General features: G+C 39.0%; 1 long non-coding RNA gene across 2 annotated transcripts in view; it reads right to left on the reverse strand.

Annotated features, from left to right (window-relative positions):
• LOC147375741 (uncharacterized) overlaps positions 1-27,035 on the reverse strand; it is a 629,781-nt gene that overhangs the window by 160,280 nt on the left and 442,466 nt on the right. For both annotated transcript variants that reach the window (XR_015160409.1, XR_015160408.1), the window contains one exon: positions 18,817-18,961. This is a non-coding gene — a long non-coding RNA (uncharacterized LOC147375741). The remainder of the gene's footprint in view (positions 1-18,816; positions 18,962-27,035) is intronic.

The following is a 27,035-nucleotide window of genomic DNA, read 5'->3' on the forward strand; positions in this document are numbered from 1 at the left end:
TCAATGAAAACAAATATCACATGCATCCAAAGCAATCAACTTATCTTTCCAGGTTTACTCAAAATCTTGGTTAGCGCCTAAGAGACATGAGTTCAATCCATGGAAAGATCCCCTGAAGTAGGAAATGGCAACCCATTCCAGTATTCTATACTGGAAAACTCTATGGACAGAGGAGCCTGGCAGGCTACAGTCTGTGGGGTTGAAATGAGTCAGGCATGACTGAATGACTGAGCACACAAACACACATTTTAATTGGGTGCAAGTGTTTTATCTTCTAAAGCATGACATAGCTAACTTACACATCCATGAACAGTATGTGCACACCCTTTTCAACAAATCCTTTACTATATAGTTTCAGCCCAATAGCCACAGGTATAAGAGGCAGCATGTCTGCAGTTCTCAATCACAGTCTCTTTTATTATAGGCTAAGAGTTGGACACGACTGAGCGACTTCACTTTCACTTTTCACTTTCATGCATCGGGGAAGGAAATGGCAACCCACTCCAGAGTTCTTGCCTGGAGAATCCTAGGGACTGGGGAGCCTGGTGGGCTGCCGTCTATGGGGTTGCACAGAGTCAGACACGACTGGAGTGACTTAGCAGCAGCAGCATGTCAGTCTGCATGATCTATAGTGAATGTATTTTTTGTGCTCTTTCAGAAGTTTCAGCCAGTGTCTACAAGCCCTTCACTTGGTGTTCCTGAGAGCCGGAGAGCCTCAGGGAGGGGTGGACGAAAGTGGAAAATATAAATAACAAATCAAAAATTACAATTGATTGGATAAACAATTTCCCTTAGTCTGTTTCTTAATAAGTGATCGATTTTATGATCAATATTCATTATTTCCCAGAACATACCAAACTGCTTATTGAACAAATGAATGGCTGAAACTACAATGACACAGAATCAAAAAGGTGAACCAATTTCTTTAATAACATGGGTTGAACTGACTGTCTCATCTTACCTGGTTGTTCCACATCAATGCACTTTTCTGCATAGCCCTTTGGAAAAAGGCTGAAGTTCAGGAAAACAGGGGAGGTAATTCATTATTCATTGCAAGAAATGGGCTTTGGGAGCACATGTTTATATGTGTGAGGGTTGAGTTGCAGTTTGAGTTGCAGTTGTCTTTTGTCTGTTCACAGTAAATTCTCCAAGCTGCCAAGCCAGGCTCTTTCTAAAGGCATTGCCTTTTGAATCTGGTGAACTCCATGGATGTGTCGAGAGTTGGAAAACCCAGAGCATATCTACTTTCTAGAAATATTTTTATTAAAACTCAAGAACATGACTAATACAGATTTGAGGTGAAATCATTAAGGTTAAACAAACTACTTGGTAGCCAATATCATCATTTTGTTTGCCCATTCTATGATAAATTTCAGAGAAATTAGTTGAATTTAACCAATTCTGATAAATTATGATAGACATCCAGAATCTTCTACTCTGTTGTTGTTGTTCATTTGCTAAGTCATGTCTGACTTTCTGTGAACCCATGGACTGCAGCATACCAGGCTTCCCTGTCCTTCACTATCTCCCAGAGTTTGCTCAAATTCATTGAGTCAGTAATGCCATCCAGCCATATTATCCTCTGTCACCCCCTTCTCCTCTTGCCCTTAATCCTTCCCAGTATTAGGGTCTTTTCCAATGAGTTGACTCTTCACATCAGGTGACCAAATTATTGGAGCTTCAGTTTCAGTATCAGTCCTTCCAATGAATATCCAGGGTCAGTTTCCTTTAGGATTGACTGGTTTGATCTCCAGTGGTTCCCTTCATCATTTTGAAATAATATGATGGCCCAAAGAGTTTCAGATGACTGTCTTCTCTCTAATTTTTAGTGATTCCCAATAGTCTTGTGTACATAAAAAGAGACTGTGGAGAAATGCAATTGCTCTGGCAGTTGATATTAGTACTAACGTCACCAAACTGCTGACACTAGTGTGTGAACAAAGTCCATCGTTTGGCAGCAGTAGTTAGCATCATCCTCACCTGGTGATGAGCAGTGTCCAGGCAGGCCTCCAGCTCTGCCACAGTACCCCTGCCCTTTGCATCCTGCAGGGGAGTGAGGAAACACAGCAGCCTGTAAGTCCCTTTGGGGTTCTTCTTTCTCATCTCTCATCTCATAGTCCCATAGTGTCTTTAATAAATGCCTAATTACCCAGCTCTATGAGTAATGCTGGACCGATCAATTATGAAAGAAAGAAATGATTAACTGGTTAAAAAAAAAAACAACAAAAAAAAAAACAAAAAAAAAAAACCACATCACTTATTTAAAGTCAGTCATCCAAGGCTTATCCAACTACTTAGGAAAATCTCATTAAATCAGGCTCTCCTAATTAGAAATTAGATAATTCTGACAGGAGCAAAGCTCAGTTTTACCTTTGTACTGTCTGTAAAAAAAATATTTTTGCAAAGCAAAGGAATAATACGTTATACAAGGCTTAATGATTTTCTAAATCTCAAGTTCTAGGGTAGATTTAGCATTCCCCTAAGTATCTTGACAGCAAGTTGTCAACCTTGAAGCTATCTTCATACTGTATATAAACCTGCATCTACAGAAAACACTCAAAGCCTTAATTGTAAAAACATGCTTATCTATCACTAAAGGAAATCTGGGAAAGACTTTACTAGGTAACATAACTGCAGCTGAGTGGTAATTAAGGCTATTTTAATACATGTTTAAGTGTCTCATTTATATTGCATCATCAGGAATCCATAGAGTAAAATTTCTAACAACTGAGCTTTTAACTTTAAGCAGAAGTATTTATTTACTTCAACAAGTGGGGGCTGGGGCTGAGTCCACTGCCTCCACCCTGCTCAAGTTCAAGTCTTTTTCCTCAGCTTCTCACCTGTAAAATGGGGATAATGATGGTAACTCTTCTTGATGTTGTTCCACTGTTCTGAATATTTAATAAGATGATACATAAAAAGTCTTTAGATCAAAGTTTGTTCCACAGTAAATGCTCAGTGAGTACAAATTACTATTATTTAATCCTTTTTGAAAGAACTTAGAAAAATATATTGCCTTTTCCAACAGAATGAACAGAGCATAATTTAACCCATTCTTATTTATTCAAGGTCACCATCATGAAAATAATCCTATTACGCTATAAGGGACTGCTTTTTCCTTTATTCACTTCAGTTCAGTCACTCAGTTGTGTCCGACTCTTTGTGACCCCATGAATTGCAGCACGCCAGGCCTCCCTGTCCATCACCAACTCCCAGAGTTCACTCAGACTCACGTCCATCGAGTCAGTGATGCCATCCAGCCATCTCATCCTCTGTCATCCCCTTCTCCTCCTGCCCCCAATCCCTCCCAGCATCAGAGTCTTTTCCAGTGAGTCAGTTCTTTGCAGGAGGTGGCCAAAGTACTGGAGTTTCAGCTTTAGCATCATTCCTTCCAAAGAACACCCAGGGCTGATCTCCTTCAGAATGGACTGGTTGGATCTCCTTGCAGCCCAAGGGACTCTCAAGAGTCTTCTCCAACACCACAGTTCAAAAGCATCAATTCTTCGGCGCTCAGCTTTCTTTAAGTCATGTCAAATTATCATATTTATATTGGCCTTCAATAGTTCTCCCTCTTGTCATCACTGTTCATTATCTGTTATCAGTATGTCCCTGGTGTTTATAATAAAGTGCCTTATTTTATACACAATGGTCCAGACGAGTTTCTGTGAGTAAAGCACTGCTTTCCTAGGAAGCACATTACATATGCTTTCTGGAAGGTTTTTCAGCACTGTCAGTAAGACCTTTTCTATGTTCTGAATTTTAGTCTAGTCTTGATGACTTTGCTAGAGACCTGGGATCTCCATAAATAGAGTGCCATTATGTTTAAAAGCACTAGGTATATATTTAAAGTTCCATAATCCAGAATTTTCACTGATATTGATCATCCCCTAGTTATTAATATTTTATAGAATTTATTTCTGTGTCTCACGAGCTCCTTTTAACCAGTACAAGGCCACTGTAATCAGAGTTGCTTGTATGGATTCTGTAGAGGAGGACTTGATAATGTACTGTTTCCTCTTCCTCTTCACCACCCACTTTCACCTATGAGTTATATCAATCTGAAAAGTACAAGTTTGGGGGATTTGTTTTTTTGGTAGAATTTTTACCCAGTCTTTCATCATTTAATCTGAACTCTCTGAAATAAGGCTCACATTAGAAAAAAGAGATATGCAAAACTGTTAACAGCAAAGTTTCCAAGCATGGTGACTGCATTCCTATAGTAAGTTTTTATCCATCAGCATCAGACTCAGCACAGAGTACAGACTTTATCTTACATGTGTTATATTGAAGGTTTTTTCATCTCATGAAGTGTAACATAAGCTGATGTGGCACTCAGGATTTACAGAAAATAGATGTATTTTGACTCACAAGGGTAAACACGTTTTCTCCAGAGAACAGGTAGATGTTAAAAAACACGGATGTTTTAAAATGTTATATTATAAAATACCCATCCTATTCCTCCCAATTTCAAGTATAAAGGGACCATGATCTAATTATGTTATTTGATGGCAATCATCTGTGATAGTGAATACAAATGGTCATGCCTTCCTGTATCTGATGACAATGTTTCAGGGAATGGGTAAAGGAAACCAAGAAAAAAACGGAAGAAAGAGGTGAGGTGATGGCCCACCATCCCAGAAATTAAAATGAAACCCTCTACTTCTGCTGCCAGGCTCAAGGACAATAAGAAGAAGAAGGTAATCAACCCAGCAGCTTTCCTGAGAGGACTTATAGTCTTTGAAAATAATGGTTTTCTCTCTACCTTGCTGTGGGACCCTACTCTAACACAGTTAAACTAGACAACCACAATTCAAACTTCCCCATTGAAAGCAGGCATAGGTCAGAAAAACTATTTGAATACTTACATTTTAGACCTCAGAAGAAAAGCCAAACCATATTCATAATTCAAGGGAGGGCAACAAACCTTCCATGGGAAGGTACCATCATTTGGGATTCAAATCACCTACAGTTTGACCAAACACCGTTGCCATGGCTGGGGGCCATGTCCAGGTCCAGTCTGAGGACTGGTTGTTCCTTGGCCTAACCCCTTTTCTTCTGGTGGGCTCAGTACAGAAGTGCACTCTGAACTGGAATATTACAGCTGCAGTGAGTGCTTTGTCCTGCCAGGCAGTTCTGAATTTCTACAAAAGTAGAAAGAAAAAATCGACTGCTACAAAACCCTAGAATTTATGCATCATTCCCCCAGCTTCTTAGTTTTGTACATTATCGTCTCAGTCTCTCCTTGAATTTCAATAACCACTCACCATCTCCAAGGACTGAGTCTATTTACTCCACTCATGTTCTCTATCAAAATCTGTTTTCAAAAAGTCAAATTAATTCATTCTGAGTGACATAATTTCTTCAAGGACTTCCATAACCCAAGGAGATTTGCTTTGTGACAGAATCAGTGCTATAAATGCAGTTTCTGATTTGGGGTGTATAGTGATACACTCTGATAGAGAAGGAAAATATCAGTTCTTCTACTGGATTGACCAAAAGTTCATTTGAGTTTTTCCATAAGATGTTTTAAAAGTTTACTAATATCTAACAGAGATATTAGATTGACCCCAGTATCCCCATGCAGTCTGCTTTTCAAGTGGTTACATACCATGTGAGTTACACAAGGTACCCTATGGACAGAAAAGGAAATCAAGTGTAGAAGGGGGGAACTCAGAATGCTTCCCTTGTCTTGTGAGATTGTGCAGCTTGCTTAGCTTAAGAGATGTGTGCATTGTTACCAAGTTGTAACTAAACAAAGCCTTACAAGTGGATGAGATTTTAAAATTTTTGCAAAAAAATCTTTTCACTGGCATTATTCACAAGCTGTTACAGCAAAAAGTTGAAGCTAAAAGTGTCAAAGTCCTACTGGATTAATAATAGCAATGACAACCACAAAACTTTTAAAATATAATAAAATATTTAAAATTCCCTACAAAGAGATACAAAAGGCTCATGAAAATATTTTGTATCACATAGAAGTTAGCTAATTATCTCACGACCAAGAACTAGAAAATCTTGAGACATTAATTATGAACTTCCTGACTTTTTTGGAAATAAAATACTTGATCTGGCCTTTAATGTCAACCATGGGTAAGAAACTGCATTAAAACCAAAAGCAAAAAATTAAAACTTAGACAATGGAAATAATGTTTAAAAATCAGTATTTAGAATCATTTCCATTTTAATATGCTTTTATTAACGAAAATGATATGTCTGTCACCTGTAAAAAGTTCTCATATCTTCATACTTCTTAACAACTTGAAAATAGAATATTGTGACCTGTTTAAAAATCCTCTAGGACAAAACTCTCAGAGGAATTTAAATTCATTTGTTAAAAAATATTAAAGTGTATACCTTCTAATTAGCTTGCAAAGACAACTAATTAGCATCAAGAAAGATGGACATTTGCTTGCCAAGGAGCAACACAATTGCCTGAATAGTGCTGGAGGAAAAGAAAAACTGGGTGTCACAAATTGGTAAATGCAGCCACGTCTTTTTTCATTTTACCTACATACTTTAATGAAGCATTCCTCTTAGCTATAAAAGACATTAAAATAAACTTTTAAAATAAGCTGAACTTAGAACCAAATCAAGTAATATCACAAAGTATTTAAACCAAGATGATAAATATTTTTTAATTATAACTAATCATACTACTACTAATAATAATTTTGTGACAATAAAGGGCTTTGCACCATTACTAAATAAAATATTTTATTTCACTTTTGTTTCCTCCAGTTAAAATGTTTGCATTTGTTCTATTATGTATGACCATATTCCTGCAATACTACATTTATAATTTATAAATCAATAAATATGCATATTTGGGGCTAAGTACTCAAAAAAGTTTATTGATACGATATATAATTTTAGAACTCTGAGCAGCTACTACTTTTAGGAGGTTCACTTTTACTTCCTTCTTCTAACCCTTTCAATAAAATTTCTCAGATGGAATTTCCAATTTTAGCAAATAAATGAAAAATGTGGGCAGAGCAAAGTCTTTCCTTTTACCTCTGAAGGTGTGCTCAGAATCCACCTATGTGTAAAGCCATCTTTAGAACTAATCCCACCTCAAAGCTGAACTAGATAAGTGTGGTGGGGCTAACAGACATAGATAAAAGTCTGTATAGTCAGTAGCTGCCCAGTATGCTACTGGAGATCAGTGGAGAAATAACTCCAGAAACAATGAAGAGATGGAGCCAAAGCAAAAACAACACTGAGTTGTGGATGTGACCTGTGATGGAAGTAAAGTCTGATATGTAAAGAGCAATATTGCATAGGAACCTGGAATGTTAGGTCCATGAACCAAGGCAAATTGGAAGTGGTCAAACAGGAGATGGAATGTCAACATTTTAAGAATCAGTGAACTAAAATGGACTGGAAAGGGTTAATTTAGCTCACATGACCACTGTATCTACTACTGTGGGCAAGAATCCCTTAGAAGAAATGGAGTAGCCCTCATGGTCAACAAAAGAGTCCAACATGCAGTATTTGGATGCAATCTCAAAACTGACATAATAATCTTTGTTCATTTCCAAGGCAAACCATTCAATATCACAGTAAACCAAGTCTATGCCCTGACTTAATAATGTTGAAGAAGCTGAAGTTGAATGGTTCTATGAAGACCTACAAGACCTTTTATAACTAACACCCCCAAAAGATGTCCTTTTCATTATAGGGGACTGGAATGCAAAAGTAGGAAGTCAAGGAACACCTGGAGTATCAGGCAAATTTGGCCTTGGAGTACGGAATGAAGCAGGGCAAAAGCTAATAGAGTTTTGCACTGGTCATAGCAAACACCTTCTTCCAACAACACAAAAGAAGACTTTACACATGGACATCCCCAGATGGTCAATACCAAAATCAGATTGATTATATTCTTTTCAGCCAAAGATGGAGAAGCTCTATACAGTCAGCAAAAACAAGACTGAGAGCTGACTGTGGCTCAGATCATGAACTCCTTATCGCCAAATTCAGACTTAAATTGAAGAAAGTAGAGAAAACCACTAGACCATTCAGGTATGACCTAAATCAAATCCCTTACAATTATACAGTAAAACTGAGAAATAGAGTGAAGGGAATAGATCTAATAGAGTGCCTGATGCACTATGGACAGAGGTTCATGACATTGTACAGGAGACAGGGATTAAGACCATCCCCAAGAAAAAGAAATGCAAAAAAGCAATATGGCTGTCTGAGGAGGCCTTACAAATAGCTGTCAAAAGAAGAGAAGCAAAAAGCAAAGGAGAAAAAGAAAGATATATCTATTTGAATGCAGACTTCCAAAGAATAGCAAGGAAAGATAAGAAAGCCTTCCTCAGTGATCAGTGCATAAAAATAGAGGAAAATAATAGAATGGGAATGACTAGTGATCTCTTCAAAAAATCAGATATACCAAGGGAACATTGCATGCAAAGATGGGCACAATAAAGGACAGAAATGGTATGGACCTAACAGAAGCAGAAGATATTAAGATGAGGTGGGAAGAATACGTGGAAGAACTGTACAAAACAGAGCTTCACAACTCAGATAACCACAATGGTGTGATCACTGACCTAGAGCCAGACATTCTGGAATGTGAAGTCAAGTGGGCATTAGGAAGCATCACTATGAACAAAGCTAGTGGAGGTGATGGAATTCCAGTGGAGCTATTTCAAATCCTGAAAGATGGTGCTGTGAAAGTGCTGCACTCAATATGCCAGCAAATTTGGAAAACTCAGCAGTGGCCACAGGACTGGAAAAGGTCACTTTTCATTCCAATCTCAAAGAAAGGCAACGCCAAAGAATGCTCAAACTATTGCACAATTGCACTCATTGCACACGCTAGTAAAGCAATGCTTAAAATTCTCCAAGCCAGCCTTCAGCAATGTGTGAACCATGAGCTTACAGATGTTCAAGCTGGTTTTAGGAAAGGCAGAGGAACCAGCGATTAAATTTCCAACATCTACTGGATCATCAAAAAAGCAAGAGAGTTCCAGAAAAACACCCATTTCTGTTTTATTGACTATGCCAAAGCCTTTGACTGTGTGGATCACAATAAACTGTGGAAAATTCTGAAAGAGATGGGCATACCAGACCACCTGACCTGCCTCTTGAGAAACCTATATGCCGGTCAGGAATCAGCAGTTAGAACTGGCCTTGGAACAACAGACTGGTTCCAAATAGGAAAAGGAGTATGTCAAAGCTGTATATTATCACCCTGCTTATTTAACTTATATACAGAATACATCACGAGAAACTCTGGGCTGGAGGAAGCACAAGCAGGAATCAAGATTGTTGGGAGAAATATCAATAACTTCAGATATGTAGATGATACCCCCCTTAGGGCAGAAAGGGAAGAACTAAAGAGCCTCTTGATTAAAGTGAAAGAGGGGAGTGAAAAAGTTGGCTTAAAGCTCAACATTCAGAAAACTAAGATCATGGCATCCAGTCCCATTACTTCATGGAAAGTAGATGGGGAAACAGTGGAAACAGTGGTAGACTTCATTTTTTCTAGGCTCCAAAATCACTGCAGATGGTAACTGCAGCCATGAAATTAAAACACTCTTACTCCTTGGAAGGAATGTTATGACCAACCTAGACAGCATATTAAAAAGCAGAGACATTACTTTGCCAACAAAAGTCCATCTAGTCAAGGATATCGTTTTTCCAGTAGCCATGTATGGATGTCAGAGTTGGACCATAAAGAAAGCTGAGCACCGAAGAATTGATGCTTCTGAACTGTGCTGTTGGAGAAGACTCTTGAGAGTCCCTTCACTGCAAGGAGATCCAACCAGTCCGTCCTAAAGGAGATCAGTCCTGGGTGTTCATTGGAAGGACTGATGTTGAAGCTGACACTCCAATACTTTGGCCACCTGATGCGAAGAATTGACTCATTTGAAAAGAGCCTGATATTGGGAAAGATTGAAGGCAGGAGAAGGTGACAACAGAGGATGAGATGTTTGGATGGCATCACTGACTCAATGGACCTGAGTTTAAGTAAACTCCAGGAGGTGGTGATGGATGGGGAGGCCTGGCGTGCTGTAGTCCATGGGGTTGCAAAGAGCTGGACACGACTGAGCGACTGAACTGAACTGAACTGAATACAACTGGGTTAGTGGTTAGCCTAAAGTGGGAAAATGTAATATTTCTAGTTATTCATTTGTTTCAAAGATTTTTCTTGAGTTCCATCAGGCTCTACCCCAGATTCCAGAGAAACAGAATTATCTTTAAAATTCATTCATTCTTGGAAGTAGACACAGCTCATCCTCTTTGCCTAGGGAGGACCCACAAGAATCCTATCTTAGAAATAAGGAAGCCATGTAGCCCCGCTGTGTAATAGTTATACAAATTGCATTTGCAGTGTATCTTTAAATTGCAGGGAGCACAAGTGCACCTGTGATTTTAAAATATTCCTAACAGTGTCCTCTGGATATGCTCCACCTTCAGCTACAAACATTCTGCCGGCAAAGCTATTCCAGTCACTCTATTTCCTTCCTCAACCCTTCTGTTCCTCTGCCCACACGTTTCAGGAAACTACCAGAAGCCACCAGGCAGGCAGCTGCCACCAAGCACCAAGTAAGGATGATGATTTTAACTTCTCGGGGTACATTTTCCAAATGCCAGAAAAAGCAGAATCAGAGAAAACTAGCCATCTGACCATGGCACCATGCAGGCAAGAGGGCAAATTCTATTCTGCCCCCAGTTATAGAAGCGGGCAACTATTTCAAGATCTGTTTTATGTGCTGTGGTTCAGAAACATTTTTCCTTGAATATACACTGGCAAAATCACTCTGACTTTTAATACAGCCCTGAGAAAATACCCAAAATCTGTAAAACAGGCTTACCACTACACAACACACTCCCATGGGAGATTGGTGCTATGGTTTCCCTCTTTAGGGTTCTTCTTTCCAACTTGCAAAGAAACATCCATCAGAACTTAATGAATAGCAATGTGAAACAACAAGATACATCGTTTCAGGATAGACATGTATATAGAGAAAGTATAAAGAAATGCACCAACCAAATTCATTATCCTTTTTCTCACATAGAGGAGAAGAGCAAGGTCAGCAGAGAGGGAACCCTCTACTAGGAAGTAAGCTCTGTGTCCAAAACTGGGGTGAAGGAGCTGCCGGGTGATTGTTGCAAGTTTCACTATCTCTTGGGAGTCTTAAGTATAGTTTGTATTACCTTTTTTTTTTTAACCCTAATGTCTTTGATTCCATATGACACCAATGTTTTCATTACCTAAACTTCTCAGGAGAAAGAGACAGACCTGGAATCAGATAAGCCAAATTCAAAACCAGCTCTGTCACTTACCAGGTTAGGTAGTTTTCTTAACCTATCAAAGCATTGGTTTTATTTATCCGAAAAATATGCGGAAATCATAGTATCTATTTCAAAGATGGTTGGAAGAAATAAAGTCATGAATGCAAGAACTGAGTACTGTGCCTAGTATATATGAAGTACTCGATAAATGTTATTTTAGTAGCTAAATCATGTCCAACTCTTTTGACACCCCATGGACTGTAGCCCACCAGGCTCCTCTGTCCACGGAATTTTCCAGGCAAGAATACTAGAGTGGGTTGCCATTCCCTTCTCTGGGGGATCTTACCAACCCAAAGAATGAACTCATGTCTCCTGCACCGGCTAAGCGAATTCCTTACCACTGAGCCAACAGAGAAGTGTTAGTCATCATCAGTTATTACTTTATGCTTTCTTAGTGACTCACCTACTAACAATCTACTCAAATTTGGACTGTACTCACTGAGCAGCCTTTTTCATCTGGTCCTTCTTAAGTAGCAAGCAATGTATAGAGTACCCAAAGATGTGAATATCCATCAGAGGAAGCCATGCCCTTTCAGCCCAAATTCCACATTCCCCAATGTCTTAAAACAAACATCTTCTGCATCAGAAAGCAGCCACTCATATTATTTTTAGCTTCAGGGATTAGGAATGGATTGGCTCTAGTGTTAATGCACCAGAAAGTGGTTTTATTTGACACTAATACCAGAATAGTTTCACTGTAAGCTAGATACCATATACATATATTCAGCATGTTGGTTTTTCCCACAGTTCTAGACCTGAACATTATGATAACAATATACACAAAAATATAGTGACCACAAACAGGTACTCAGTATCAGTGCCTTTAGCTGTCTGAAACCAAGAACTTCCATAGCATGTAAGGCAACTTCTAAGAATCTTGCCTCAAGACAAAACTGCCCAGCATTCACCAGTACTACCTGGCAGCATAAAATACCATCAGATATCCTTCCTGCTGAAAGGTTTCCCGTGGAATAATGCAACTCTGATATACAATGGGATGCATTCAGCCCTTAAGTTGCCATCTCTGCAGACATGCTGGCTGTTCTCCATAGACTGAGGATGGCTCTTTGTCAGACCAAAGAGGTAATTTCAACAGCACCATCAGTCGCTTGGCTAGTTGTTATCGGCATTGCTCAGGGAGCCATGAGGGTGGGAGTTAATCCAGGAGAGGTTTCAAAGCCTTTGCTAGTAGCATAAAGACCACATCTGCTGCCTGACCACTGTCCATGGCCAATGAGCAGAGCCAAGATGCGTTCTATTTTCACCTGATTTTGTTCACTCTCCTCGTAGTGGTAAATCTACCCACATTAACTGTGGAAAGTTTATTTTACATACATTTATCTACAGGGTTTGTGGAAAGGCTACATTTTTCTTTGGAGTTGCCTAATGCAGGAACTTTAAGCAGGTGTGTCCTCTAGTTTCAGGAGGTGGCTGATAAATAAAGAAGGCCACTCCTTTTATCTTTTATGTTGATTATCCCTGATCTTGAAGATAAACTGACTCAATTATTATCATTGAGTTTCAGTTCTCAGCCACAGCCCACACCAGTCAATCTTTGTATTGTGATCAAGTTCTCTTATTTACCAGCACTTTATCTGTCTTAGCCTGTGGCTCCATGGAGGTTTCTGTTACCCTAAATCCAAGTCTGAGTCCTGTTTAGAACCAGGATTTCGTGACCAAAGGCCTAACTTGGCCAACAGCAGGAATGCCCTATCTGAATAAATCCACTGTAGCTGCCATATTCTTTATAAGATGTACACTTGCATCACTATCTTTAGTTTGAGATTAGTCCTTCCAGGTATCTAATGACAGCTGCTTTTCAGCTCAGAGATCTCTACTGGAACATAACTGAGGATCACAAGGGAGAGGCAGTGTCTCATTATCAAAAACAGCATTTCTCTCCACCAGAGTCTGTCCTCCCTTCCATGCCCCCAGGTCCCCACTCCCACTGTTTCTTCCTAATCTACAGCTCTTGGACACTGATATGAATGAGATCCAAGTTCAGAACGCATCATTACTTTCTACTTGTTTGTATCAAGCATAATATACTGAGAGTCAGGATGTCTTTTAATTACATGAAGATGAGAGTCTACTCTCAAGGGACTTTCACTTTAAAACACAAAAACAGCCCAGATGTAAAGAAATTGACCTCAAACACATGAAACATAATTTAAGTACTAAAACAAAATATACAGTTTCATCTATAAACATGTCTTTAGGTCTGTTTTGATGTAAAACTTCCATTGCTTTTCTGGACTGGCTTCAAAACAGTCCTTTTTTCTCCAAAAGCTCTGTTTAAGGAAAGATCTATGTTGGTCTGAGCTCTTACACTTCTCTGATTCAAACCTAAGCAGACTGGCATTGTGCATATCATGCATATAAATTTATAAGCATACAATTTCTCGAAAATTGACCTCAAAAAAAGTGTGTGAATGGGCCTCAAACAATGGCTGGTAAATAATAATAATGGGCACTCAATACATCTGAAAGATGAATTCAACCATTTGGTCATAAATTATGATTTACATTTTTTTCTATGTAAGATTCTACAAGAGACAATGATTATTTTTTATTGCAGTAATATCTAAATTCTAGCTCCAGAAAAAAACTTGGAAAAGAGAGTCAGGGACACTTACATATGCATTCCAAGAGGAAAACAGAAACACAGGCAAATTCTATAAGAACAACCTATAACTGGTGAACCTGTTATTAAACACTTTCTTCCGAAATTCTATAGCATTAAGAGGTCTATTTTCATGGGGTTAAAAAAAAAAAAAAACAGAAATCCCTTTTAAAAAAGTAAAACTCTCACAAGAAAAAAAATTAATTAATTAAGAAACATGCTCATTCATTCCATTTTTCTCTGGCAGCCATTTTGTTTCCTACTCAGCATATAAAGTCAGTAACTCTAAAACAATAAAGATGGCATGGGGAAACTCCTTACTAATGAAACACTTGAAATGAGCTCCCTAAATACTTTAACTAGCATTTAATTTATTTTTAATCAGGTGCTTATCATTTGTTAAATAAATTCCAAAGGCCCCAAGATTCCACAGCCCTTAGATAGGCTAATCTCCCATTGGGAAGCAACACATATTAAATAGTTGCTAAACCTTGGTAAATACACTTTTAATAATTAATTCTAGAAGTATTTAACTTGCAGTAATATACCGGATATTTTCAGCAATATTGTAATCCATGGGATATTGCCGAGGGATTTCTCAGATTAACACAATTGGGTCCCCGAGTCCCATCTGTATCCCTCATTCTGAATTAACAGCAGGTGATTCAACACATGGCTCCCAGCCTCTCTGTGTCTGAGTGACCAATGATTTTATTACCCTATCAGTGAGATCAAATCAGTGAAATGCATCAGCTAAGGAAATGCTTACTAAGGGATGAGACAGACAGTGGCTTGCAAGTCAACCTGGGTTTTCGAAAATGATAACTACTGAAAAGAAAAATTACTTTTCCTGTTGGGATGTGTAAATATTATGTAGATAATCTAACTCAATCACTATGATGGATGGTGCTCAATTTTAAACACATTTCAATAATGCTTTGATAGGATGGAAGATACCCAAGATGTTGAAGGATCAAGGTGAGAATAAATTTTCTTGCACAGATGGTTTGGTCTTGTTTTTTTAAAATCCCTGGGATTCTTACACTTCTCACTCCATAAAAGCAAGGCTCTGCTTTCTTTCCTTCTTTAAAAAAGACATGAGTAGCCAGTTTCACATATACTCTATATGGCCGGTCCAGTTCTACTGAGCCTTCTCTAACATGATTTTTGTTTCCCCTACCCCTTATTGGTCGTAAATTGCAACTCACAGTTTAGTTCAGTCGCTCAGTCGTGTCCAACTCTTTGTGACCCCGTGGACTGCAGCATGACAGGATTCCCTGTCCATCACCAACTCCTGGAGCCTTCTCAAACTCATGTCTATTGAGTGAGTCAGTGAAGCCATCCAAACATCTCATCCTCTGTCATCCCCTTCTCCTCCTGCCTTCAATCTTTCCCAGCATCAGGGTCTTTTCCAATGAGTCAGCTCTTCGTATCAGGTGGCCAAAGTATTGGAGCTTCAGCTTCAGCATCAGTCCTTCCAATGAACACCAGGACTGATCTCCTTTAGGATGGACTGGTTGGATCTCCTTGCAATCCAAGGGACTCTCAAGAGTTTTCTCCAACACCACAGTTCAAAAGCATCAATTCTTCGGCACTCAGCTTTCTTAATAGTCCAACTCTCATATCCATACCTGACTACTGGAAAAATGATAGCCTTGACTAGACAGACCTTTGTTGGCAAAGTAATGTCTCTGCTTTTTAACACACTGTCTAGGTTTATCATAGCTTTTCTTCCAAGGAGGAAGAGTCTTATAATTTCATGGCTGCAGTCACCATCTGCAGTGATTTTGAAGCCCCCCCAAAATAAAGTCTTTCACTCTTTCCATTGTTTCCCCATCTATTTGCCATGAAGTGATGAGATGAGATGCCATGATCTTAGTTTCCTGGATGTTGAGTTTTAAGTCAACTTTTTCAGTCTCCTCTTTCACTTTCATCAAGAGGCTCTTTAGTTCTTTGCTCTCTGCCATAAGGGTGGTGTCATCTGCATATCTGAGTTTATTGATATTTCTTCCAACAATCTTGATTCCAGCTTGTGCTTCATCCAACCCAGCATTTCTCATGATGTACTCTGCATATAAGTTAAATAAGCAGGGTGACAATATACAGCCTTAACATACTCCTTTCCCAATTTGGAACCCGTCTGTTGTTCCATGTCCAGTTCTAACTGTTGCTTCCTGATCTGCACACAGATCTCTCAGGAGGAAGGTAAGATGGTCTCGTATCCCCATCTCTTTCAGAATTTTCCACAGTTTGTTGTGATCCACACAGTCAAAGGCTTTGGCATAGTCAATAAAGCAGAAGTAGATATTTTTCTGGAACTCTCTTGCTTTTTTGATGATCCAGTAGATGTTGGCAATTTCATCTCTGGTTCCTCTGCCTTTTCTAAAACCAGCTTGAACATCTGAACGTTCACAGTTCACGTACTGTTGAAGCATGGTTTGGAGAATTTTAAGCATTACTTTGCTATCGTGTGACATGTGTGCAATTATGCAGTAGTTTGAGCATTCTTTGGCATTGCCTTTCTTTGGGATTGGAACGAAAACTGACCTTTTCCAGTCCTGTGGCCACTGCTGAGTCTTCCAAATTTGCTGGCATATTGAGTGCAGCACTTTCACAGCACCATCTTTCAGGATTTGAAATAGCTCAACTGGAATTCCATCACCTCCACTAGCTTAGTTTATAGTGATGCTTCCTAAGGCCCACTTGACTTCACATTCCAGGATGTCTGGCTCTAGGCTAGTGATCACACCGTCATGATTATCTGGGTCGTGAAGATCTTTTTTGTACAGTTCTTCTATGTATTCTTGACACCTCTTCTTAATATCTTCTGCTTCTGTTAGGTCCATACCATTTCTGTCCTTTATTGAGCCCATCTTTGCATGAAATGTTCCCTTGGTATCGCTAATTTTCTTGAAGAGATCTCTATTCTTTCCCATTCTGTTGTTTTCCTCTATTTCTTTGCATTGATCGCTGAGGAAGGCTTTCTTATCTCTCCTTGCTATTCTTTGGAACTCTGCATTCAAATGGGTCTATCTTTCCTTTTCTCCTTTGCCTTTAGCTTCTCTTCTCAGCTATTTGTAAGGCCTCCTCAGACAACCATTTTGCCTTTTTGCATCTCTTTTTCTGGTGGGTGGTCTTAATCACTTCCTCCTGTACAATGTCACAAGCTGTATGTTAAAACTGAAGTCAGGCAGTGACCCTTGTCTGGAACGGAAACAGGCCACTTGCCCAACCGGACTGAGACCACAGGCTGACCAGCAGATGGTGCTGCTGAGCAGGCAGCCGCAGGGGCTGTGAACTCCTCGGCGCTCCAGGACTGCCTAACTGACTCTCTCCAGAGAATGTCTTCTATTAATAATACAGCTAGTCAGTTATCCCACTGAGGAAGGGCTTCTCCTTTCCTCATCTCCTTCTTCTCCACTTCTTTTTTCAGTTTCATAAATGTGTTCTTTGTAGTCTCAAAAAAAAAAAAAAAAAAAAACAACCAGCCATGGCCTGTCCCCAGCACCGTTCCTGCAGGGCATGGTGGAATACCTGTGTAAACAGGCACGTGCCCAGCGGCCTTTTCACTCAAAAAGAAGTCTCCTGCTTCCCGCACTGGCTAACGGAAGCTCGCGCCAACGGCGATGTTTTAGTAGTGATAAAAATCAAACATTTTCTGGAGCCATTATAGTCTAAAATGTTAATGCAGTTTACTTTTTAAAAGGTGATCGATAGATGGGGGAAAGTGCCCATAAATTACTAAAGGCAAAAAACGGTCGCGGTGGATTTTGCAATATTTGTCCGTCACTGTGTTTTACTGGGGGCGTGGCTGGAGGGGAGAAGATTTTTAATTTGCTGAAATCTTGAGCTTTGCTTTGTTTTGTTTTTAAATACCTGTCTTTGTCTTTCTCTTTTCAAGAGGGCTATTTTTAACATGAGTCATTCAGGAAATGTAATTCTAATGCAGTATAGCTATAGGTTTCAATTAAGGTTCTACCTTTCTGACAGCCTTTACATTACATGTTTTATGAAATCATTAACTATTGTCATGTTTCTATTATGATACTATTAGGAAATAAAGAGACTTATGTAAATGGAGATGTAAAAGAAATGTATGACAGTTACTCGGAGCAACATCTGTGCACTATCATACATGCTCACACTAATTTTCTAAAGATTGTTCCATTCATTATAGAGCATTGTTAGTTGCAGTGGCACAACCCTTATTTCCATGCATTTAGGGAATGAGGCAGAGAGTGGGTAAATGAGAGCCTAATCAATACCACTTTTCATTTTGCATCTAATGTGCTGCCTTTCCCTTTCCTTTCCTCATGCACAAATCCAAAAAAGATCCTGACGTTACAGTCATAAAATGTAATTCTTCTGCAGAAACACAGACAATAATGCTTTCTGTATTCAGGCGTATTGCATATTCTAATGGCATTTGGCTAAATTGAGTATGGATTTAACATCAAAGGCTTCATGAATTTTTCAAATGAGATATTAAAGTCAATATTTCAAGTGAAAGATATTTCAATTTAGTTGCATACACAACAATAAAAAACTTCTACAAGGTGGAGGTACTAGTGGCTGTAGCAGTATTAGTTCATTCAAGAAATTATTAGTTTATAAGAAAATCAAACACAAGGTTGTGATATGGCAACGACTCTGAATAAATTAGACTAACCGATATGTACTAGTGTACTTTATCTCTTGTAGGCTAAGCAGTATGCTTGCCACAGGCATGTTCAGGGCTCCTGGCTGATTTTTTCTAAACTCTGTTGATTAGCGTGAAGATTTGCATTGCCATTTCATAAATCTCCTTATTTTCATTTGTACGCGTGAGAGACTTAGAATATGTGAAAAAGAGCAGTTTTTCACCTCGTATTTAAAGTGGATCTTACTTCAAGGTGTCAATCCCTGAAGTGGTTCTCCACGGAGATTCTGAATATCGCCTTCCGGGCAGGCTGGAGGATGCTCAGATGTAGCGTGGATGTGTAGGGCCGTGGCTTGCTGACAGGCGTCCACACCATGGCAGGTGGCTGATACCTTTAAACAACACATGAGTCCTTGTATTTCTATAGCATCTTTCCAAGGAAGAAGTCATAGCTCATCCACACATGTTATCTCATTCACTTAACCAAATCTCCAATGAAGAAGGGAATAGCACAGATTATCGCCATTCCCATTTCACAGATGGGCAAATATAAGGCACAAAATATGAAAATGACTTGCTTTCCTGCTGACCTGTGGCTTTGGGGGGAATGCTTTAATAGAGAAGTCAGCACTAAAACCAGGATTGGGACTACATCTCCTGATTTCCAGACCAAAGTTCTAAATATTGAACCAACATCCATCGTCTTCAGCTATGATGCCAGCTTAAATGTGCATTGTCTGCCTGGCTTTGCTATAGGCACATAGAAAGGCCTTAGTTTGCATTTTCTGCATAGCAGTCCCCATCTTCCTTTTTCGTTTTGACTACTGCAAACTTACAGTGCCTTTTATTCAGTATTTTCAAGCTCCTCATCAGTTTAATTATGGATTAACTCTCAACCTCAGATAAACACTCTGTATTCACAGATACTTTAGGTAATAAAGACTAAAGCAACTCACACACCCAGCATCCTAGAAGAAATGACCATTCCTGGGTGATGAGAAGCAGCCCCAACCAGCTGACCTGTATGCAAAATGCCTTTCTGGAGTTCACAGCTAAGCAAGACACTGAGCAATGCATATGCACTCAGCTCTGCTTCATGCCTGTTAACCCGTCCTCTACCAGTACATTATTTAAACCAGCTTCATTGTCAGAATCCCTCATTTTACGGAGGTTTCTCAGAAGAGATGGCATTTTAAAGACCCAACAACCCTGAAAAGCATGAAGATTTCATTCTGTAATTTGAAGAATGACTGCCCATCTTTAGAAGAGGAAAAATCCTAACTCCATAAATACTCTGTAATGAGGAAAATAGGAAGATACACACCCACCACAAGTGCTTTTTTTTTAACAAGAGAAAAATACTAGAACCATCTCTTCTTGCTATTTCAGAGGACATGGAGTCCCCTAGGAGACTGTTTTCCATTGGCCTAACACACACTGTGCCCACAAAATACTCACTTCACCTGTTTAGTAAAGACTCACATGACAGGACTGATTTTGCAATTGGATTGCACACAGCTATTTTTCAATGTATCTATACCCACCCTGATAACAACAACAAAAAGCCTCCAGAACTGAAGATTGTTTCTTTGCTTCATTACATCTAAATGATCAGACTCATTTCAGTCTCAATTCTCAAGCTTCCCTCCCTCCCTTTATTCTTCTTTTAAGGGACCCTATTATAGGGAGGAAAAACAAACGAGAACAAAGCTACAATTCAGTGCTCCTTGTAAGGCTTTCAGTTATAACAGTGCTCCTGGGCATGACTATTACATATTGGCTTCTTTGGAAAACTGTTGATCTTTTGATGTTTATCATTTCTTTATTTAAACTGTAAAAGGGAACTTTGTGGAGAACTAGACTTGTCTCTAACCAAGGTCTGTATTAAAACTTAGCTCAGGCAATGAATGAAAGTGGAGGCTGTGGACTCAAACTATTCCCTCATCAGCCCCTGCCCATATCGTAAAACCAGTGAGCTATTTGGCACAGAAGGAAAGAGATGGGAAAACTCAAGAACCGAAAGCCAGGCCGACCACGTACCTAAGAGCCACGAATATAAACACAGAAGGAAGTGTTAGCTTAGCTCTAGAAGGTGGCAAGGGGAACATCAGAGGTTTATGTGATATTCAGTGTTCATATTCCTAAAAGAAAGTGCACATTTAAAAATTTTCACTGCACATCTGTGCATTGCTACGTTTTTAAGGGCCTGCTAGGACTGGAATTACAGGAGATTTGAAGCCCACAACTGAGTAGCTCTGGCAAAGCTGCATGGGGGAGGAAGGCTACTGAAAATCATAGGGGGAAAGGCAGAGCCTGTGCCAAAGAGGAACATTAAAACGGGTTCTAGCCGAGGAAACTGTCAGCTTTATATATGGGAACTTGAAATGGAAAAATTGGTAGTGCCACTGAACCTGAACAGCAGCTGTGAAATCAGAATTTACTCCCTAATCTGAATTAACTAATCAAAACCAGGTCACTCCTCCACCTTCCCTCCACTACCCACCGCATCGCCCCTGGGTTATTTTTCATGACCAATCGCCTTTTGCAGCAAAATAAATAAAGAGCAACAAAACCAGATATACTAAAGGTCAAAGTTTCCCTGCAAGACCCAATGCACTTGAGATTTATCAATGGAGGAAAAAAACACAAATTTTCTACCTTTCATCTTTGCATCTTTGTGATACATACACTTAATGAAAAAGAGCAAGGTGACGTGTGTGTCCCCAATGTACACAAATACAAACCAAGAAGGGTTTTTAAATGACGATTTCTGAGATCTAAGCTCGAAAACTAAAAGGGAAAGACTGCATGGAGCCAACGGATCACTGTGCTAGTGATTTTTAAAAATTCAGTTTTTCAGCTAATTTCATACACAAGCACTTTTTGATCAAGCATAAGCATTAAATAAAATGGTACGGGTAAATTATCCGAAGAAATACAGTAAACGGTGTACACTAGCCAAAGCACGATTTGAAGCTCTTATTAACTGGTGATTATCTTCACTGATTCACATTACCATTCCGTTGCAGATGTTACTGACATTAAGATGTATGATACAGAGGCTGGAGAAAAAGCCCATTTAAGACAGGTGAATACTTAATAGTAATTCAACATACGCAGCACAAAATGTCTTTCACAGGAGTTCAAGGATTTTTTTTTCTTTTTCTCCTTGAAATTTTATGTGAATGTTTATAAATAAAATGAGAAATGAAACTCCATTTGGTAGCCATTTGACTTGCTCAAGTTTAATGGCCATTTAAAACTTTGCAATTTATCATTGTAGGCTTCTTTTTCATCTGGCTTTATTTTTATTTATTTATTTTAAAATCTTCCTCACTTCTGAATTCTCATGAAAGACCCATATTTTAAGTATGCTGGTAAAATTTATCTGCCTTAGAGCAGTTGTTTATCTTTTGGCTTTGGTAATTTCACATCTGATGTTCTTATAGTTAACTGACTGTCCACCGGATGCAGAACCTGTAAAACCTGTCTCCCTGCTGTTCACCTGCTCAGTATATAGAAGGACCCATTGCCTTTGCCCCACTTATACCCCTACCCCATACTATGTAGCACAGAGTAGATAGAGAAATAGATCTACTCCATGCATTTCTTGGCACAACAGAACAGTCAGTGGATTACTAGAGATGCCTTTGTCAAGTTTTCTCTTTTCTCTTTTAGGAAAGAGAACCTAGATATTTCAGTAAGAAGGAAGCCAGTCAACACATTCAAAAAACTAAGATCATGGCATCCTGTCCTATCACTTCATAGATGAAGAAATAGGGAAAAAATGGAAAAAGTGACAGACTTTATTTTTCTTGGGCTCCAAAATCACTGCAGATGGTGACTGCAGTCATGAAATTAAAAGACACTTGCTCCTTGGAAGAAAAGCTATGACAAACCTAGATAGACTATTAAAAAGTAGAGACATCACTTTGCCAACAAAGGTCCCTATAGTCAAAGCTATGATTTCTCCAGTAGTCATGTACAGATGTGAGAGTTGGAACATAAAGCAGGCTGAGCACTGAAGAACTGACCCTTGTGAACTGTGGTGCTGGAGAGTCCCTTGGGCTGCAAGGAAAGGAATCCTAAAGGAAATCCTAAAGGAAATCAATCCTGAATGTTCACTGGAAAGACTGATGCTGAAGCTGAAGCTCCAATACTGTGGCTATCTGATGTGAAGATCTGACTCATTGCAAAAGACCTGGATGCTGGGAAAGTCTGAAGGCAGGAGGAGAAGGGGATGAGATGGTTGGATGGCATCACTGAGTCAATGGACATGAGTTTGAGCAAACTCTGGGAGATAGTGAAGTACCGGGAAACCTGAGTGCTGCAGGCTTGTACTGTAGTCTGTGGGGTCGCAAAGAGTCAGACACGACTGAGAGGCTGAACAACAACAACACAATTGAAAAATCTCTAGTATGATTCAGGCCATCTAATCAATCTCCCTCTGTATGAGTGTCTTTATACAAATGTTAATTGATTACTGATTTTATGCACAGGTTGAAAGTGAAAATGAAGTCGCTCAGTTGTGTCTGACTCTTTGCAATCCCATGGACTGTAGCCTATCAGGGTCCTCCGTCCATGGGATTTTCCTGGCTGGAGTGGATTGCCATTTCCTTCTCCAGGGGATCTTCCCAACCCAGGAATCGAACCCAGCTCTCCCGCATTGCAAACAGACGCTTTACCGTCTGAGCCACCAGGGAAGTCTGGTTGCTGCTGCTAATTCTCCAGGCAAGAACACTGGAGTGGGTTGCCATTTCCTTCTCCGATGCATGAAAGGGAAAAGTGAAAGTGAAGTCGCTCAGTCGTGTCCGACTCTTAGCGACCCCATGGACTGCAGCCTACCAGGCTCCTCCATCCATGGGATTTTCCAGGCAAGAGTACTGGAGTGGGGTGCCATCGCCTTCTCCGGGAAGTCTGGTTATATTCACACAAACCCTAAGTAGTTATACAACTGCAAGAGTAACACAGATTTTTTCAGCATATCTATCCTCCTTTCCGGATAGTTCTGATGTTAAATGTTAGACTGTCTCTGATAACCTACGTCATACTGCAGCTGGTCAGTCTCTTCCAAATCCAACCTAAATGATTTTCCCCAAATGATTTTCTCCATACTCTTTATTCTCTTTGAAAAATCTTTTCAGTCTTGTACTTCACAAACTCTCCTAATCTTCCTCTCTGCAGGCTTGGTTGAAAATAGAACATTAAAATTCAATAATGGCAAACTATATGCCATAATTCAGCTGATAATTCTTTTTCAGCCATTTCCTCTACCTGAAGAAGTGAGTAATGGGAGACCCAACACATGCAACAGGGCCAGTGGGATGTATATTTTGTCTGAGGAGGTTTTTTCCTAATTACACAACATAAGCATCTACTTATTCTGCATAAGCATAACTCTGATCCTATAAACATACACATATGTGTATTCATAGTTTCCCTTCCCATATTTGGAAATATATGTGTGTTGCCAGTTATTGTTGTATATAAACAGAAATTCTACTGTCTTTAGGGGAATCTATATTGTAAAATGTCTTGCACATTCAAACGTGGAGTTTCCAGTATTTTTCTTTATTTTATCAGACAAAATAGAGAGCAGAGATGACTTCTCTTCAGGTCAGTGGAAATGTGTCCCAGGAATTCTCAGTTGCCTTGAGTCAGTGATTTTCATACTGTACTCAGGGAAGTCATTAGCTTCCACTGAGGTTTCTAAGGAGAGAAGACTTGGGGAAGACAAGATGTGGAGGCTGAGTTTGAAGGAGATCCTGTCCTTCAAACTCCTTTCTTAGCCAAAGCAATTCTACTTTTATTGACTTCTCATAAAAGAGGTGTGAGAAAGATTTTGCCTATGGACAGGTCTCCTCTACCCAAAGACAGAGTGTTAGACTTATTCTCGGAGAATGGTACTGAGGAGAGGAAGACTGACTCCAGAAGCCCAAAGAGAAAAGAAACTATTGAACCATCTTTCTTCTGTCATTGTAATCTGCAGCGAACTTCCATTTACTGGACAATGATCCCGCCAGATTCTTTTCAAATACTAGGCCCAACTCAACTCTGTGTCTTCCTAGACCTCGTAGAAGTTCACCTAGACTCTGTACTCAAAGGCTTTCAGCAGACTTCATCCTTGAACTCCTTCTCAGAAACAGAAATGAATATATAAATAATATGTTTATTTTACTTGCAAAAGGACAAAGACTTGTGGGTAACATCTAATTTGTTTTTAATGTCGATACGCAAGATATAATCTAAAACATCTTTGCAAAACTATCACTAAAAGATGGCCCTTATCCCAAGCTATTAAATGTTTTGCTGTCAAGTTCTACTTTTTTCTTAAGTGTCTGCACCATCAGGGTTAGATATGCATTTTACATTTGTGGGAAGAGAAAGCCATGATATACTAAATAGGTTCCTTTCCTCCTAGACAACCTGTTAAGATAGATGGTAGCATAACCATAGCTGGGATCAAAGGAACACAAGACACCAAACTTAGGGTAAATATTTTCTAAAATCAAGTGTTCTCTCATACTGTATGGTCCATCATCATGGCAGAGTACCATTTGCCTTTCTCACTGGAGAGTTGTTCAACTAATTACCTCAAATTCTGAAAATGAGGGTAAAAGAAACAATAAAAACAAAATACTAGTAATGAGGATTAAACAATAATAATGTGCTCTCACTTTGTCAAAATCTGAGAAATTTCCATTTTGCAAAAGATTTCACACTTTCTACATCTCTGTAGAACAGATGGTATGTTCCAGTGCAAGTTAATTAGAGTTCATTGATTCAGCCTTGTTTCAGAGCCCAGTGGCAGGAAAAGGTGAGCACACAAGTGTGGCGCTATCGAGCACCAGGGAGTCCTTCATTTAAACTGATATGCAATCTATTAAGTCCCACATTTGAAATTGCATCAAAAGTACAGAAAGAAAACACTTGCAATGGGTTACCACTCTGTGCATGTTCAACAAAATGCTTCCTTTGGTTCTACATTTGAGAAGGCCTGTTGTCCTTTTTCTTAACAAAGGAAGGCAAAGGTCTAGTGGAACATTAAGGACACACAGTGCTTCCCTTGTGAGGGCAATTACATAGTACAGGAGGAGCCCTTTGTCATCACGTTGCTGTATCACCACCAAAGAATGCTCTTACAGAATAGTGTGGTGCTTAAAATACAGTAATTACTGTTACAGTGTGTGCACAGCAATGTAAGAACCATATCTAGAGCTATACGTGGTACCAAGAGTCGAGAAACAGCTGTAATTTTGGCTTTAAATATGTTTATGAGCATTTTGAATGGTTTAAGCTTGCTGTGCGGCATATGATTTTAATTTTCTTTATGGATATAGGGGGGCTATGAAATGCTGACTTTTGATATAATAATCTTTCAGGTTTCAGAGAAACTATAGGAGGCCAGTCAGTCCTCATGCCTGCCCTCTTAAATCTCAACTTATAAATTTCTCAGTTAGATGTAAGCTAAAAAAATTATACTGCACATTATATAGTAAGTCTTATATCTCTGATTTGAATAAATCCTTTCAGTTGACTACTTAGGCTAGGGAAATCAAAGAAAACCTGTAAAATGGAGGCACATATCTTATTTACCAAATCCTGACTCCTTCCTTTGAAACATAAGAAATAGAGCATTCCAAAGGAAAATTCAATTTCCTTATTTACCATACACAAAACTCAAGGAATAGTCATTTTCATATTGAAACTCATATTTAAACACACTTCAAAGCAAGTGCTAAATTGGTCACTTCTTTGGAACTGCTAAAGCAGATTTGCTTACAATTAAAAAAAGAAAAACATTTGAATTGCCTCTAGTTATTGTAAGTTAATTGTGCCTACTTTGGTTTGTTTCATTTAAAAGAACACAGCCCAGACCAGTTAGTAGTTGAAACATTAGTGATGGAGAAGAAATGGATCCAACAACAAAAAAAGATGAACTCAGTGAAAAAGGAATGATGTTATTTGCCTCAAATGATGTCTATTGTGAGAGACTCACAAATACTTATTTGACTAAAACTAGAGAAAAGTAATAAAGGTAATATTTGATAGGCAAGTATTACCAGATATGGTGTGGGCTCAGGCAGGTAATTTCATCTGCTCTTTAAAAATATTTTACTGCATTATAATTTTTTCAGCAACATGTCTTATTTCTGTCATCAAGGTACAAAGTTACTTCTCAAATTAAAAAAAATAAATTTGTCAATCAAATATCCCTACCAACTTTTGTTCACATCAAGAAAGTATAATAAATGACACACTAAAAGCCTAGGAATATGTTGACAATTAAATCCCAAGTGGCTGATAGCCAATATGTCATGATTTTAAAAAGCAAAAAATAGTTGTGCTATATAATCCATTACATGACAGGAGTAGCTAGGTTCTATACTTCCTGGATGGCAATATGGTTAGGTTACAAGGCTAGATTAACCAAACTGAATTTTGTTTTCTCCTGGAACATAACTG

The sequence above is a fragment of the Bos grunniens genome, chromosome 3 (genome assembly GCF_055505025.1).
Source record: "Bos grunniens cultivar Pamir isolate PY7600 chromosome 3, Bosgru_T2T1.0, whole genome shotgun sequence".
In the NCBI taxonomy this organism is placed as follows: Eukaryota; Metazoa; Chordata; class Mammalia; order Artiodactyla; family Bovidae; genus Bos; species Bos grunniens.